Raw genomic sequence first — 15,000 nt, 5'->3', positions numbered from 1 at the left:
GTGACCAGCTGACAATTGCAGGCAGACAGACAGAGACCACTCACCCCTTCATTCTTGCCTATTTAAGGAGTGGAGTGAGCTGCTTTGTTTTATTTATTTATTCATTTTGGCTGCTCCCTCACATGGACAGACAGACAGACAAATCAATAAATATATATACATATTATATATATATATATATATATATATATATATATATATATATATATATATATATATATATACACACACACACACACACACACACACACACACCAAATAAATAAATACATTCATTCATTCATTAAAATAAAACAGGCTGATCATACCAAACAGCAACAAACTCTTTTTTTCACACAAGCTTAGGAAGGTGCACCGTTCCTGGAGGTACTGCAATACCAGGTCGATGCGTGGGGCGAACGGGGCAAGCCCCTGTTTCGCCTCCCTGTTCTAAAAATCCATTTAATATGAAGTCCTCGTATAGAGGACGTATCAGATATTAAACTGATAAGAACAGATACTACACTTGATCTTAGCCAAAAGGCCGAGAAGCGATAACCTGAAATGGGCGCTGGACCGGGCACCGGCCTCGCAGGCAGGGAGGCCTCCTCCGTGGCATACCCGCCCTTCCCCCCTCTTCCAGACACCCACCGAGCCACTCCCACCCCTCCCTAAGTTTATACTTTCTCGTTATACGGATTGTTGCGGCCCCGCCCGGAGGCAGAGCGCTCCAAAAAATCACTTTGACTCTTTGACGTTCCCCTCCACGGAAATCTTTAGTAAAAGGCGAAAGATTTGTGCGTGAATGAAGAGAAACCCGAGCTATAGCCGTGTACGCTCAGGCGTCCCGCCACGCCAACAAAGAGCCTAGCTCGTTTGTTCGCGGTAACAAGGGAGGAGCCTGCGAGGCTGTGGCTTGCTTGTTTGCAAACAACAGGGCTGGCAGGCAATAATAGATAGAGAGAGAGAGAGAGAGAGAGAGAGAGAGAGAGAGAAAACAGGAACAATTTCAAAAAAAAAAAAAAAAAAAAAAAAAAAAAAAGAACAAAAACGGAGGGAAAACTGCAAACAGCCGAAAGGGGAGTGGCCTCCGCTCTCACTGCATTTGTGACCAGCTGACAATTGCAGGCAGACAGACAGAGACCACTCACCCCTTCATTCTTGCCTATTTAAGGAGTGGAGTGAGCTGCTTTGTTTTATTTATTTATTCATTTTGGCTGCTCCCTCACATGGACAGACAGACAGACAAATCAATAAATATATATACATATTATATATATATATATATATATATATATATATATATATATATATATATATATATATATATATACACACACACACACACACACACACACACACCAAATAAATAAATACATTCATTCATTCATTAAAATAAAACAGGCTGATCATACCAAACAGCAACAAACTCTTTTTTTCACACAAGCTTAGGAAGGTGCACCGTTCCTGGAGGTACTGCAATACCAGGTCGATGCGTGGGGCGAACGGGGCAAGCCCCTGTTTCGCCTCCCTGTTCTAAAAATCCATTTAATATGAAGTCCTCGTATAGAGGACGTATCAGATATTAAACTGATAAGAACAGATACTACACTTGATCTTAGCCAAAAGGCCGAGAAGCGATAACCTGAAATGGGCGCTGGACCGGGCACCGGCCTCGCAGGCAGGGAGGCCTCCTCCGTGGCATACCCGCCCTTCCCCCCTCTTCCAGACACCCACCGAGCCACTCCCACCCCTCCCTAAGTTTATACTTTCTCGTTATACGGATTGTTGCGGCCCCGCCCGGAGGCAGAGCGCTCCAAAAAATCACTTTGACTCTTTGACGTTCCCCTCCACGGAAATCTTTAGTAAAAGGCGAAAGATTTGTGCGTGAATGAAGAGAAACCCGAGCTATAGCCGTGTACGCTCAGGCGTCCCGCCACGCCAACAAAGAGCCTAGCTCGTTTGTTCGCGGTAACAAGGGAGGAGCCTGCGAGGCTGTGGCTTGCTTGTTTGCAAACAACAGGGCTGGCAGGCAATAATAGATAGAGAGAGAGAGAGAGAGAGAGAGAGAGAGAGAGAGAAAACAGGAACAATTTCAAAAAAAAAAAAAAAAAAAAAAAAAAAAAGAACAAAAACGGAGGGAAAACTGCAAACAGCCGAAAGGGGAGTGGCCTCCGCTCTCACTGCATTTGTGACCAGCTGACAATTGCAGGCAGACAGACAGAGACCACTCACCCCTTCATTCTTGCCTATTTAAGGAGTGGAGTGAGCTGCTTTGTTTTATTTATTTATTCATTTTGGCTGCTCCCTCACATGGACAGACAGACAGACAAATCAATAAATATATATACATATTATATATATATATATATATATATATATATATATATATATATATATATATATATATATATACACACACACACACACACACACACACACACACCAAATAAATAAATACATTCATTCATTCATTAAAATAAAACAGGCTGATCATACCAAACAGCAACAAACTCTTTTTTTCACACAAGCTTAGGAAGGTGCACCGTTCCTGGAGGTACTGCAATACCAGGTCGATGCGTGGGGCGAACGGGGCAAGCCCCTGTTTCGCCTCCCTGTTCTAAAAATCCATTTAATATGAAGTCCTCGTATAGAGGACGTATCAGATATTAAACTGATAAGAACAGATACTACACTTGATCTTAGCCAAAAGGCCGAGAAGCGATAACCTGAAATGGGCGCTGGACCGGGCACCGGCCTCGCAGGCAGGGAGGCCTCCTCCGTGGCATACCCGCCCTTCCCCCCTCTTCCAGACACCCACCCCGAGCCACTCCCACCCCTCCCTAAGTTTATACTTTCTCGTTATACGGATTGTTGCGGCCCCGCCCGGAGGCAGAGCGCTCCAAAAAATCACTTTGACTCTTTGACGTTCCCCTCCACGGAAATCTTTAGTAAAAGGCGAAAGATTTGTGCGTGAATGAAGAGAAACCCGAGCTATAGCCGTGTACGCTCAGGCGTCCCGCCACGCCAACAAAGAGCCTAGCTCGTTTGTTCGCGGTAACAAGGGAGGAGCCTGCGAGGCTGTGGCTTGCTTGTTTGCAAACAACAGGGCTGGCAGGCAATAATAGATAGAGAGAGAGAGAGAGAGAGAGAGAGAGAGAGAGAGAAAACAGGAACAATTTCAAAAAAAAAAAAAAAAAAAAAAAAAAAAAAGAACAAAAACGGAGGGAAAACTGCAAACAGCCGAAAGGGGAGTGGCCTCCGCTCTCACTGCATTTGTGACCAGCTGACAATTGCAGGCAGACAGACAGAGACCACTCACCCCTTCATTCTTGCCTATTTAAGGAGTGGAGTGAGCTGCTTTGTTTTATTTATTTATTCATTTTGGCTGCTCCCTCACATGGACAGACAGACAGACAAATCAATAAATATATATACATATTATATATATATATATATATATATATATATATATATATATATATATATATATATATATATACACACACACACACACACACACACACACACACCAAATAAATAAATACATTCATTCATTCATTAAAATAAAACAGGCTGATCATACCAAACAGCAACAAACTCTTTTTTTCACACAAGCTTAGGAAGGTGCACCGTTCCTGGAGGTACTGCAATACCAGGTCGATGCGTGGGGCGAACGGGGCAAGCCCCTGTTTCGCCTCCCTGTTCTAAAAATCCATTTAATATGAAGTCCTCGTATAGAGGACGTATCAGATATTAAACTGATAAGAACAGATACTACACTTGATCTTAGCCAAAAGGCCGAGAAGCGATAACCTGAAATGGGCGCTGGACCGGGCACCGGCCTCGCAGGCAGGGAGGCCTCCTCCGTGGCATACCCGCCCTTCCCCCCTCTTCCAGACACCCACCGAGCCACTCCCACCCCTCCCTAAGTTTATACTTTCTCGTTATACGGATTGTTGCGGCCCCGCCCGGAGGCAGAGCGCTCCAAAAAATCACTTTGACTCTTTGACGTTCCCCTCCACGGAAATCTTTAGTAAAAGGCGAAAGATTTGTGCGTGAATGAAGAGAAACCCGAGCTATAGCCGTGTACGCTCAGGCGTCCCGCCACGCCAACAAAGAGCCTAGCTCGTTTGTTCGCGGTAACAAGGGAGGAGCCTGCGAGGCTGTGGCTTGCTTGTTTGCAAACAACAGGGCTGGCAGGCAATAATAGATAGAGAGAGAGAGAGAGAGAGAGAGAGAGAGAGAGAGAAAACAGGAACAATTTCAAAAAAAAAAAAAAAAAAAAAAAAAAAAAAGAACAAAAACGGAGGGAAAACTGCAAACAGCCGAAAGGGGAGTGGCCTCCGCTCTCACTGCATTTGTGACCAGCTGACAATTGCAGGCAGACAGACAGAGACCACTCACCCCTTCATTCTTGCCTATTTAAGGAGTGGAGTGAGCTGCTTTGTTTTATTTATTTATTCATTTTGGCTGCTCCCTCACATGGACAGACAGACAGACAAATCAATAAATATATATACATATTATATATATATATATATATATATATATATATATATATATATATATATATATATATATACACACACACACACACACACACACACACACCAAATAAATAAATACATTCATTCATTCATTAAAATAAAACAGGCTGATCATACCAAACAGCAACAAACTCTTTTTTTCACACAAGCTTAGGAAGGTGCACCGTTCCTGGAGGTACTGCAATACCAGGTCGATGCGTGGGGCGAACGGGGCAAGCCCCTGTTTCGCCTCCCTGTTCTAAAAATCCATTTAATATGAAGTCCTCGTATAGAGGACGTATCAGATATTAAACTGATAAGAACAGATACTACACTTGATCTTAGCCAAAAGGCCGAGAAGCGATAACCTGAAATGGGCGCTGGACCGGGCACCGGCCTCGCAGGCAGGGAGGCCTCCTCCGTGGCATACCCGCCCTTCCCCCCTCTTCCAGACACCCACCGAGCCACTCCCACCCCTCCCTAAGTTTATACTTTCTCGTTATACGGATTGTTGCGGCCCCGCCCGGAGGCAGAGCGCTCCAAAAAATCACTTTGACTCTTTGACGTTCCCCTCCACGGAAATCTTTAGTAAAAGGCGAAAGATTTGTGCGTGAATGAAGAGAAACCCGAGCTATAGCCGTGTACGCTCAGGCGTCCCGCCACGCCAACAAAGAGCCTAGCTCGTTTGTTCGCGGTAACAAGGGAGGAGCCTGCGAGGCTGTGGCTTGCTTGTTTGCAAACAACAGGGCTGGCAGGCAATAATAGATAGAGAGAGAGAGAGAGAGAGAGAGAGAGAGAGAGAGAAAACAGGAACAATTTCAAAAAAAAAAAAAAAAAAAAAAAAAAAAAAGAACAAAAACGGAGGGAAAACTGCAAACAGCCGAAAGGGGAGTGGCCTCCGCTCTCACTGCATTTGTGACCAGCTGACAATTGCAGGCAGACAGACAGAGACCACTCACCCCTTCATTCTTGCCTATTTAAGGAGTGGAGTGAGCTGCTTTGTTTTATTTATTTATTCATTTTGGCTGCTCCCTCACATGGACAGACAGACAGACAAATCAATAAATATATATACATATTATATATATATATATATATATATATATATATATATATATATATATATATATATATATACACACACACACACACACACACACACACACACCAAATAAATAAATACATTCATTCATTCATTAAAATAAAACAGGCTGATCATACCAAACAGCAACAAACTCTTTTTTTCACACAAGCTTAGGAAGGTGCACCGTTCCTGGAGGTACTGCAATACCAGGTCGATGCGTGGGGCGAACGGGGCAAGCCCCTGTTTCGCCTCCCTGTTCTAAAAATCCATTTAATATGAAGTCCTCGTATAGAGGACGTATCAGATATTAAACTGATAAGAACAGATACTACACTTGATCTTAGCCAAAAGGCCGAGAAGCGATAACCTGAAATGGGCGCTGGACCGGGCACCGGCCTCGCAGGCAGGGAGGCCTCCTCCGTGGCATACCCGCCCTTCCCCCCTCTTCCAGACACCCACCGAGCCACTCCCACCCCTCCCTAAGTTTATACTTTCTCGTTATACGGATTGTTGCGGCCCCGCCCGGAGGCAGAGCGCTCCAAAAAATCACTTTGACTCTTTGACGTTCCCCTCCACGGAAATCTTTAGTAAAAGGCGAAAGATTTGTGCGTGAATGAAGAGAAACCCGAGCTATAGCCGTGTACGCTCAGGCGTCCCGCCACGCCAACAAAGAGCCTAGCTCGTTTGTTCGCGGTAACAAGGGAGGAGCCTGCGAGGCTGTGGCTTGCTTGTTTGCAAACAACAGGGCTGGCAGGCAATAATAGATAGAGAGAGAGAGAGAGAGAGAGAGAGAGAGAGAGAGAAAACAGGAACAATTTCAAAAAAAAAAAAAAAAAAAAAAAAAAAAAAGAACAAAAACGGAGGGAAAACTGCAAACAGCCGAAAGGGGAGTGGCCTCCGCTCTCACTGCATTTGTGACCAGCTGACAATTGCAGGCAGACAGACAGAGACCACTCACCCCTTCATTCTTGCCTATTTAAGGAGTGGAGTGAGCTGCTTTGTTTTATTTATTTATTCATTTTGGCTGCTCCCTCACATGGACAGACAGACAGACAAATCAATAAATATATATACATATTATATATATATATATATATATATATATATATATATATATATATATATATATATATATATACACACACACACACACACACACACACACACACCAAATAAATAAATACATTCATTCATTCATTAAAATAAAACAGGCTGATCATACCAAACAGCAACAAACTCTTTTTTTCACACAAGCTTAGGAAGGTGCACCGTTCCTGGAGGTACTGCAATACCAGGTCGATGCGTGGGGCGAACGGGGCAAGCCCCTGTTTCGCCTCCCTGTTCTAAAAATCCATTTAATATGAAGTCCTCGTATAGAGGACGTATCAGATATTAAACTGATAAGAACAGATACTACACTTGATCTTAGCCAAAAGGCCGAGAAGCGATAACCTGAAATGGGCGCTGGACCGGGCACCGGCCTCGCAGGCAGGGAGGCCTCCTCCGTGGCATACCCGCCCTTCCCCCCTCTTCCAGACACCCACCGAGCCACTCCCACCCCTCCCTAAGTTTATACTTTCTCGTTATACGGATTGTTGCGGCCCCGCCCGGAGGCAGAGCGCTCCAAAAAATCACTTTGACTCTTTGACGTTCCCCTCCACGGAAATCTTTAGTAAAAGGCGAAAGATTTGTGCGTGAATGAAGAGAAACCCGAGCTATAGCCGTGTACGCTCAGGCGTCCCGCCACGCCAACAAAGAGCCTAGCTCGTTTGTTCGCGGTAACAAGGGAGGAGCCTGCGAGGCTGTGGCTTGCTTGTTTGCAAACAACAGGGCTGGCAGGCAATAATAGATAGAGAGAGAGAGAGAGAGAGAGAGAGAGAGAGAGAGAAAACAGGAACAATTTCAAAAAAAAAAAAAAAAAAAAAAAAAAAAAAGAACAAAAACGGAGGGAAAACTGCAAACAGCCGAAAGGGGAGTGGCCTCCGCTCTCACTGCATTTGTGACCAGCTGACAATTGCAGGCAGACAGACAGAGACCACTCACCCCTTCATTCTTGCCTATTTAAGGAGTGGAGTGAGCTGCTTTGTTTTATTTATTTATTCATTTTGGCTGCTCCCTCACATGGACAGACAGACAGACAAATCAATAAATATATATACATATTATATATATATATATATATATATATATATATATATATATATATATATATATATATATATACACACACACACACACACACACACACACACCAAATAAATAAATACATTCATTCATTCATTAAAATAAAACAGGCTGATCATACCAAACAGCAACAAACTCTTTTTTTCACACAAGCTTAGGAAGGTGCACCGTTCCTGGAGGTACTGCAATACCAGGTCGATGCGTGGGGCGAACGGGGCAAGCCCCTGTTTCGCCTCCCTGTTCTAAAAATCCATTTAATATGAAGTCCTCGTATAGAGGACGTATCAGATATTAAACTGATAAGAACAGATACTACACTTGATCTTAGCCAAAAGGCCGAGAAGCGATAACCTGAAATGGGCGCTGGACCGGGCACCGGCCTCGCAGGCAGGGAGGCCTCCTCCGTGGCATACCCGCCCTTCCCCCCTCTTCCAGACACCCACCGAGCCACTCCCACCCCTCCCTAAGTTTATACTTTCTCGTTATACGGATTGTTGCGGCCCCGCCCGGAGGCAGAGCGCTCCAAAAAATCACTTTGACTCTTTGACGTTCCCCTCCACGGAAATCTTTAGTAAAAGGCGAAAGATTTGTGCGTGAATGAAGAGAAACCCGAGCTATAGCCGTGTACGCTCAGGCGTCCCGCCACGCCAACAAAGAGCCTAGCTCGTTTGTTCGCGGTAACAAGGGAGGAGCCTGCGAGGCTGTGGCTTGCTTGTTTGCAAACAACAGGGCTGGCAGGCAATAATAGATAGAGAGAGAGAGAGAGAGAGAGAGAGAGAGAGAGAGAAAACAGGAACAATTTCAAAAAAAAAAAAAAAAAAAAAAAAAAAAAAGAACAAAAACGGAGGGAAAACTGCAAACAGCCGAAAGGGGAGTGGCCTCCGCTCTCACTGCATTTGTGACCAGCTGACAATTGCAGGCAGACAGACAGAGACCACTCACCCCTTCATTCTTGCCTATTTAAGGAGTGGAGTGAGCTGCTTTGTTTTATTTATTTATTCATTTTGGCTGCTCCCTCACATGGACAGACAGACAGACAAATCAATAAATATATATACATATTATATATATATATATATATATATATATATATATATATATATATATATATATATATATACACACACACACACACACACACACACACACACCAAATAAATAAATACATTCATTCATTCATTAAAATAAAACAGGCTGATCATACCAAACAGCAACAAACTCTTTTTTTCACACAAGCTTAGGAAGGTGCACCGTTCCTGGAGGTACTGCAATACCAGGTCGATGCGTGGGGCGAACGGGGCAAGCCCCTGTTTCGCCTCCCTGTTCTAAAAATCCATTTAATATGAAGTCCTCGTATAGAGGACGTATCAGATATTAAACTGATAAGAACAGATTTTTTGAGTTGACGTGGTTTATTGACTCTTAAACATTCTGTACATCACATTTAACATGTAAAGAATACATTCCATCATGTATGTTCCTGTATACATCCTGTATAAGCATGCATTTTGTCTTTTCCCCCAGGGTTCGAGAGGAGGTAGGACGGCCCAGACGGATGACATCATCATCTTTTCCATGTACACATGGCCACCACAAACATGGAAGCAGGGCCTTGATCGCTTCTCAGCCTGCTGTATACACACTTTGATACATAAAAGGACTTGACCAGATGAATTAATAATATAAATAAAATAAATAAATACATAAATGAGTGAGTAAATAAAACCATGAACAATAAAACATCTATTAAAACATACTGTCCGTGTCTTCTTTTAAAACCATCAACTCTTTACGGTCACACTAGAGTAGAAAAAAACACTGGTAAAACCATCCCATAACAAAACAAAAGTCATCAGCCGTACACTTTAAAAGATATCACATGAAAAACCAGTAAGGCCCATAAGACATACAAGAATGACTCATGAGGCCATAACCCAAGGCCAGTCCTTCTCACTAACATAACCTATTCAGCGTGTCAAAAAGTCTCTGTTCATCAAGTCCCCAATTTGAGCTGCGCTGAATAGCGAGGAAGTGGCGGGGGAAGGCCCGGGGCCCTGATCAGCTGGTGCACACACACCCCCCTCTGCGCCCAGCGGAGATCCTCCCCCAGCCTGCTGTCCCCGCTCAGGTGCCATTTCCCCTCCGGGGGCGTCGGCAGGAGCCCCGGCTGGTGGTGGCGGGGACCCCCCTGCGTGAGGCCTCGGCCCCCTCCTCCAAATGTCGACGCCCGGTGACCCCTGCAGCGACGATGTTGCCAGCGTTTGCATAGCGTGCAGGGGCACCGTCACGCGCTTCCCCACCAGCAGGTTGCGGGAGGTCCACAAGGCGTCTTTAACACTGTTTAGGGTGAGCCAGAGTGTTGCAAATTCCTTTGCTGGCAACGTGTCTACCCCCTGACCCACCCCGCTTATCGCTAGCCGATAATCTCGTGCGTGGACCTCCCCTGCTGGTAGGCTTGGGCATTTCAGGGGGCCGACCGTGGCCCACAGGTCCCTCGCCACTCTGCACTCCCAGAGTGCATGCCTCACAGTCTCTGGTACGCCACACCTTGGCTGTGGGCACACCGCGGTTGCCGCCATGCCCCGGGAGTGCATCACCGCCCGGACCGGGAGAACCTCATGAGCTGCAAGCCAGGACAGGTCTTTTTGTCTGTTCGGCAAGGAAGGGTGTGCTGCGTTCCTCCACACCCTCTGGGCCTCCCGCCGCGTGAGCCCTGGTATAGGGGTTACCTCCTCCTGATCCTGCACAGAAGCCATAATCAACTTTGCATTGCTTAAAATCTTCACACCCACCCCTTCTATAGAATATTTCTTTAAAAACTTTTTTATAAAAACATGCTCGGGGGATAAGGTAAAAGCCACTGGGGTTTTCAGGTCCAGTTTGACAAGGCCCAGACTCCTCAAATAGGACCCTGTCCAGAAACGCGTCGTCACAGCTGCTTTGGACCTCTTTTGTCCCGTCATCGAGGCCAGTCGGACATGAAGTGCCACGAACTGGCTGCCCAAGAACAGGTAAGGATCAGGGAGGCCTTTCCCTCCATTCTCCTTCCTCTTTTTCACCACCTCACGTCTGAGCCTCTCCCACTTGGTTCCCCAAAGGAAGTAGAAGATGGCGCGATCCAGCCCTAAAAGAAAGTGTCTTGGGGGACTAAAAACAGAACAGGTCAATAAAAGCAAAGGGAAAATCACTGCTTTTGTTATTAAGATTTTACCTTCCAATGTCAGTTTCCTCAGTCCCCAAAACCCCAACTTTTTCCTGACTTTCCCTAAGAGGTCAGTCCAGTTTGTCTTCCCAGTCCCATCTTTATCAAAACGTACCCCTAAAATTTTAAAAGCTGGATTCCTAAGATTTACATCTAGTCCACATTCGCCTTCCCTCCATGGCCCAAAAAGTTGGGCCTCTGATTTTTCTCTATTCAACCGTGCACCAGCCGCCCTTCCATACCAGTCAGTGAGGTCTAAAACTCGCTTAGCTGATAAAACATCTCTGCATAAAATAGTCACGTCATCCATGTAGAGTTGGCATGTAACTGTCAGTCCGCTAGGTAGGTCTAGTCCTTTGATCCATTTATCCCTTCTCAAAATCTCTGCTAACGGTTCTATCCCAGCTACGAACAACAGGGGGGATAAAGGACAACCCTGCCGTACCCCTGAGCATATATTTACTGCTTTTGTTAGATGCCCATTTACAAGAATTCTGCTAGTGATGTCCCTGTATAGCAGACCCACCCATTTTAAAAACCTCCCCGGAAAACCCATCTTTTGCAGTACCTCAAAGAGGTACTGGTGCGAGACCCGATCAAAGGCTTTTTCGAAATCTAAATTTAGTACTAATAGCCGCATTTTCCTGTCTCTCGCATAACAGATGGAGTCCCGGATCAGTATGAGGTTGTCCGTGATCCTTCGCCCTGGAACCGCGCAGGCTTGATCCGGGTGGATCACGTCCGCTAAAACTGTCGACATTCTAAGTGCTAAAATTTTACTAAAAACTTTACAGTCACAGTTTAAAAGCGTAATTGGGCGCCAATTTTTAATGTCAGTCTTGTCCCCTTTTTTAAAAAGCAAGGACACTATCCCTACTCTAAAACTGTCAGGCATTTTCTCTAAGTGTACAAACTCATTAAAAACCTTTAATAAATCTTCTGCTAAAAGGTTCCAAAAGGTCATATAGAACTCTACAGGGAGACCATCTTCCCCTGGGGCTTTCCTTGTTTTGAACCCTTTTAGACTCTGGTCCAGCTCTTCCCTTGAAAAATCCCCTTCCAACCCTCCAGGATTTTGTATTTTTTTCCCCAGAAACTCTACTACTTCCCTCATTACTCCCTCCTGAATATCTTTTTTCCCATATAAGTGAGTGTAAAATTCTTCCACCACTTCACAGATCTCTTCATTTTTACTTACCTTATTTCCCCCTTTATTCAGTTCAGTGATACCCCCACTCTTAGACATTATCTTTTTAAAAAAATATCTGGTACATTTCTCCCCTTCTTCTAGCTCCCTCTCTTTACATCTCACCATCACACCTTTGCTTCTTTTTTCCCATAAGGCCGCCATTTCTTTTTTAACTTCTTTTATTTCTTCTACAAAGTCCAAACCTTGATTTACCAAATTAAAATACCGTTGTAATCTTTTTTGCAGCCCCACCATCTGTCTATTTTGTTTTTTCTTTTTCTCTCTCCCTACCTTTTTAAAAAACGTCTGAGTCCTGCCCTTCACCATTTCCCACCATTGTGCGTGTGTGTCATACAAGTCCTGGAGGGTCTGCCAGAGGCCATACTGCTCCCCATAGGCTTCCACTACCTCCGCATCCTCCAATAAGGAGCAGTTCAGCCTCCAGAGCCCTCCCCCTATCGTCACACCAGTGGCGAGAGACATAGTGCAAGTTAACATTAGGTGATCAGAAAAAAACACAGGAGACAATGTCGCATCCGTGGGCGGGCAATCTCTAGTAAAAACATAATCAATCCGGGAGGCTCTGGTGCAATCACTACTAAACCAAGTGAAGCCCTCCTCCCTTGGATGCATTTTCTTAAAACAGTCCACTAGGCTAAAATCACTCACCAATTCTTTTAGTTTCCCTGATGAAATATCTAATTTAAAACAGTCATCTGCCTTTTTCCTGTCTTTCTTTGATAAAACACAATTAAAATCCCCTCCCACAATTAGTGGGATCCTCCCCGTCATGTGAGGCTGCAAATCTTCCAAAAGTCCCACCCTCTCAGTTTTATCATTAAAACCATATACATTTAAAACCCTAAAATCCTTCCCATAAAATGTCAGGTCAGCTAAAAGGGCCCGCCCATCTTTCACCACCGTGTAACCCTTCACCTGTATCCCTGTATTTCGTATTAAAATTGCCACACCATCCGACTTGTTATTATTTGAACCACTCCAAACTGAATTTCCTCCATCCCATTTGTCCTCCCATGTTTTATATGACTTTAAAAAGGGTAAAGAACATTCCTGTAATAAAAACACATCTGCCAATTCTCCCTTTAAAAATCCTAAAACACTTTCAGCACGTAGTGGAGATCTAACACTTCTAACATTTATTGTAGCTATACTGATGGACATAATAAATAATGATAAAAGGGGACTAAGCCATAAAACCAGCATTAAGGGGAATTTAAAAGTGCTCATACCTTCAGAACTTTTTTTTTTACCTCTATACCACTCTTTATTCATATTACATGTAATCATGTTCCTCCTCCAAGCTCCACCGATATCGCCTCTTCCTTGATCTTCCTTCCTTTCTTCCATTGTCTCTCCCGTTTTTGTCCTCTTTGTGTCGCCGGCTGTTCCGCCTCCCTTTCCTCCTCCATTTGTATTTCCACCTCCTCCTGGTGGTTGTCCTTTTGGGGTGTGGACCTAAGTTTAAAATGTAGAAAAGAGATTTCGTTTGGCGATCCCCCTGGCCATGATCTGGAGGATGATTCCGCCGACCCCCCTCCTTCCTCCTCCGCCCTGGTCTTCTTCTCCCGTTGGTCGTTCAGGGGAGACTCCGCTGTCCTCTTGGCCACCTGTGCACACGGTAATTCCTCTCCCTCCCCACTATCCTCTTCCTCCCCCTCCATCGTAATTAAACTGCTCCCTGTTTCCCCTGAATCAAAAAAACCCTGCTCAATTTCATTGTTATCCCCTTCCCCCTTTTCTGTCTCCTCCCTATTCTCAATGATTCTATCCTCCCTTCCCACTTCTTCCTGCCCTGTTTCTTGCATCTGTTCTCCTCCTTCTTTGTCTCCTGTAACTATTTCACCCGTAATCACCTCGCTGGCCCCTTGGTCTGCCCCCTGCTGGGGAGGCTGTGGGTTGCTCACCACACCACTCGGCCCCGCCTCCGGCTCCTCCTCCACTTCCTGCTCCTTCTCCCCAGCCATTTTGTCCTCTGCAGCACCATGCTTGGCGGCCATCTTAGATTTTTTTAGTTTGTTGGCAAATGATTCTGGGCAATCTCTGAAGAGGTGGTTAAAATCCCCACAGAGGTTGCACCTTCTGCCATTTGGGCATTCCTCAAAGGTGTGCCCAATTTCTCTACATTTACCACAAAAACTCTTATCACATGCTTCTGCCAAATGTCCCATGTCACCACACTTCCTACAAGCTTTTGGCATATTTTGATAAAAGATGTACCCTCTGTTTTCGCCCAGTACTATTGTCTGTGGCAAATGTTTTAACCCCATGTAACTATGTTCCTCTTCCCACTGTTTAACTGGTATCCGCCAAGCACAAGTCCAAATACCGTCTTCATCAAACACTTTTACTGCATCTCCCATTACAGTACAATACCTCCTTAGCCAAGCACAAATGTCTTCAGGACATACCGTTTCATTAAACATTCTCACTATTACTGTCTTCCTAGTGTAGTCTGTCAGTTTTTCCACATTAAAAATTCTAAACTGTTCTTGTACCTTTTGTAGTCTAACCCAGAAATCGTTTAATAAGGGAGCCGAGCAAAAGCTCACATCGAACCCCTTGTTTTGTGGCAAAGCAATAATACAATTAAATGCTGTTGGAGTAAAACCCAAAATTTTCTGCATGTATTTCCTAGAAAAATCCAGTCTTGACATGGTCACTTTTTCCTCTCCCCTAGTTTTTAAGTAGAAACGCACGCTGTGGTGCCTCCTCATGCCGGCACGAGCAGCCGACATGATGGAGGCACCCACAGCTATCTACTTTTTAAAAACTAAGCTAAGATAATAGGTGTAAAAAGTGTTAAAAGCGCTTA

At 44.7% G+C, this 15,000-nt stretch overlaps 16 non-coding genes and 1 pseudogene across 16 annotated transcripts; all 17 read right to left on the bottom strand.

Moving 5' to 3' along the window:
* Positions 1-344: 344 nt before the first annotated feature.
* LOC143489747 (U2 spliceosomal RNA) lies at positions 345-535 on the bottom strand. Its single transcript, XR_013124850.1, has one exon. It is a non-coding gene; the product is annotated as a U2 spliceosomal RNA (small nuclear RNA).
* Positions 536-685: 150 nt separating this feature from the next.
* Positions 686-804, bottom strand: LOC143489674 (U5 spliceosomal RNA). The gene has a single exon (XR_013124782.1). It is a non-coding gene; the product is annotated as a U5 spliceosomal RNA (small nuclear RNA).
* Positions 805-1,430: 626 nt separating this feature from the next.
* On the bottom strand, positions 1,431-1,621 carry LOC143489745 (U2 spliceosomal RNA). Its single transcript, XR_013124849.1, has one exon. It is a non-coding gene; the product is annotated as a U2 spliceosomal RNA (small nuclear RNA).
* Positions 1,622-1,771: 150 nt separating this feature from the next.
* Positions 1,772-1,890, bottom strand: LOC143489673 (U5 spliceosomal RNA). The gene has a single exon (XR_013124781.1). It is a non-coding gene; the product is annotated as a U5 spliceosomal RNA (small nuclear RNA).
* Positions 1,891-2,514: 624 nt separating this feature from the next.
* On the bottom strand, positions 2,515-2,705 carry LOC143489744 (U2 spliceosomal RNA). Its single transcript, XR_013124848.1, has one exon. It is a non-coding gene; the product is annotated as a U2 spliceosomal RNA (small nuclear RNA).
* A 152-nt stretch (positions 2,706-2,857) lies between these two features.
* On the bottom strand, positions 2,858-2,976 carry LOC143489672 (U5 spliceosomal RNA). The gene has a single exon (XR_013124780.1). It is a non-coding gene; the product is annotated as a U5 spliceosomal RNA (small nuclear RNA).
* Positions 2,977-3,601: 625 nt separating this feature from the next.
* LOC143489743 (U2 spliceosomal RNA) lies at positions 3,602-3,792 on the bottom strand. Its single transcript, XR_013124847.1, has one exon. It is a non-coding gene; the product is annotated as a U2 spliceosomal RNA (small nuclear RNA).
* Positions 3,793-3,942: 150 nt separating this feature from the next.
* Positions 3,943-4,061, bottom strand: LOC143489671 (U5 spliceosomal RNA). The gene has a single exon (XR_013124779.1). It is a non-coding gene; the product is annotated as a U5 spliceosomal RNA (small nuclear RNA).
* A 621-nt stretch (positions 4,062-4,682) lies between these two features.
* On the bottom strand, positions 4,683-4,873 carry LOC143489742 (U2 spliceosomal RNA). The gene has a single exon (XR_013124846.1). It is a non-coding gene; the product is annotated as a U2 spliceosomal RNA (small nuclear RNA).
* Positions 4,874-5,023: 150 nt separating this feature from the next.
* Positions 5,024-5,142, bottom strand: LOC143489670 (U5 spliceosomal RNA). Its single transcript, XR_013124778.1, has one exon. It is a non-coding gene; the product is annotated as a U5 spliceosomal RNA (small nuclear RNA).
* Positions 5,143-5,765: 623 nt separating this feature from the next.
* LOC143489741 (U2 spliceosomal RNA) lies at positions 5,766-5,956 on the bottom strand. Its single transcript, XR_013124845.1, has one exon. It is a non-coding gene; the product is annotated as a U2 spliceosomal RNA (small nuclear RNA).
* Positions 5,957-6,106: 150 nt separating this feature from the next.
* LOC143489668 (U5 spliceosomal RNA) lies at positions 6,107-6,225 on the bottom strand. Its single transcript, XR_013124776.1, has one exon. It is a non-coding gene; the product is annotated as a U5 spliceosomal RNA (small nuclear RNA).
* Positions 6,226-6,850: 625 nt separating this feature from the next.
* LOC143489740 (U2 spliceosomal RNA) lies at positions 6,851-7,041 on the bottom strand. The gene has a single exon (XR_013124844.1). It is a non-coding gene; the product is annotated as a U2 spliceosomal RNA (small nuclear RNA).
* Positions 7,042-7,191: 150 nt separating this feature from the next.
* Positions 7,192-7,310, bottom strand: LOC143489667 (U5 spliceosomal RNA). Its single transcript, XR_013124775.1, has one exon. It is a non-coding gene; the product is annotated as a U5 spliceosomal RNA (small nuclear RNA).
* A 623-nt stretch (positions 7,311-7,933) lies between these two features.
* Positions 7,934-8,124, bottom strand: LOC143489739 (U2 spliceosomal RNA). Its single transcript, XR_013124843.1, has one exon. It is a non-coding gene; the product is annotated as a U2 spliceosomal RNA (small nuclear RNA).
* A 150-nt stretch (positions 8,125-8,274) lies between these two features.
* On the bottom strand, positions 8,275-8,393 carry LOC143489666 (U5 spliceosomal RNA). The gene has a single exon (XR_013124774.1). It is a non-coding gene; the product is annotated as a U5 spliceosomal RNA (small nuclear RNA).
* A 623-nt stretch (positions 8,394-9,016) lies between these two features.
* LOC143489648 (U2 spliceosomal RNA) lies at positions 9,017-9,190 on the bottom strand (annotated as a pseudogene).
* Between the last annotated feature and the right edge of the window lie 5,810 nt (positions 9,191-15,000).

This window comes from Brachyhypopomus gauderio, unplaced genomic scaffold, assembly GCF_052324685.1.
Source record: "Brachyhypopomus gauderio isolate BG-103 unplaced genomic scaffold, BGAUD_0.2 sc63, whole genome shotgun sequence".
NCBI classification, from domain to species: domain Eukaryota; kingdom Metazoa; phylum Chordata; class Actinopteri; order Gymnotiformes; family Hypopomidae; genus Brachyhypopomus; species Brachyhypopomus gauderio.
The sequence above is the reverse complement of the archived record's forward strand: the minus strand, read 5'-3'. Positions and strand labels throughout refer to the sequence as shown.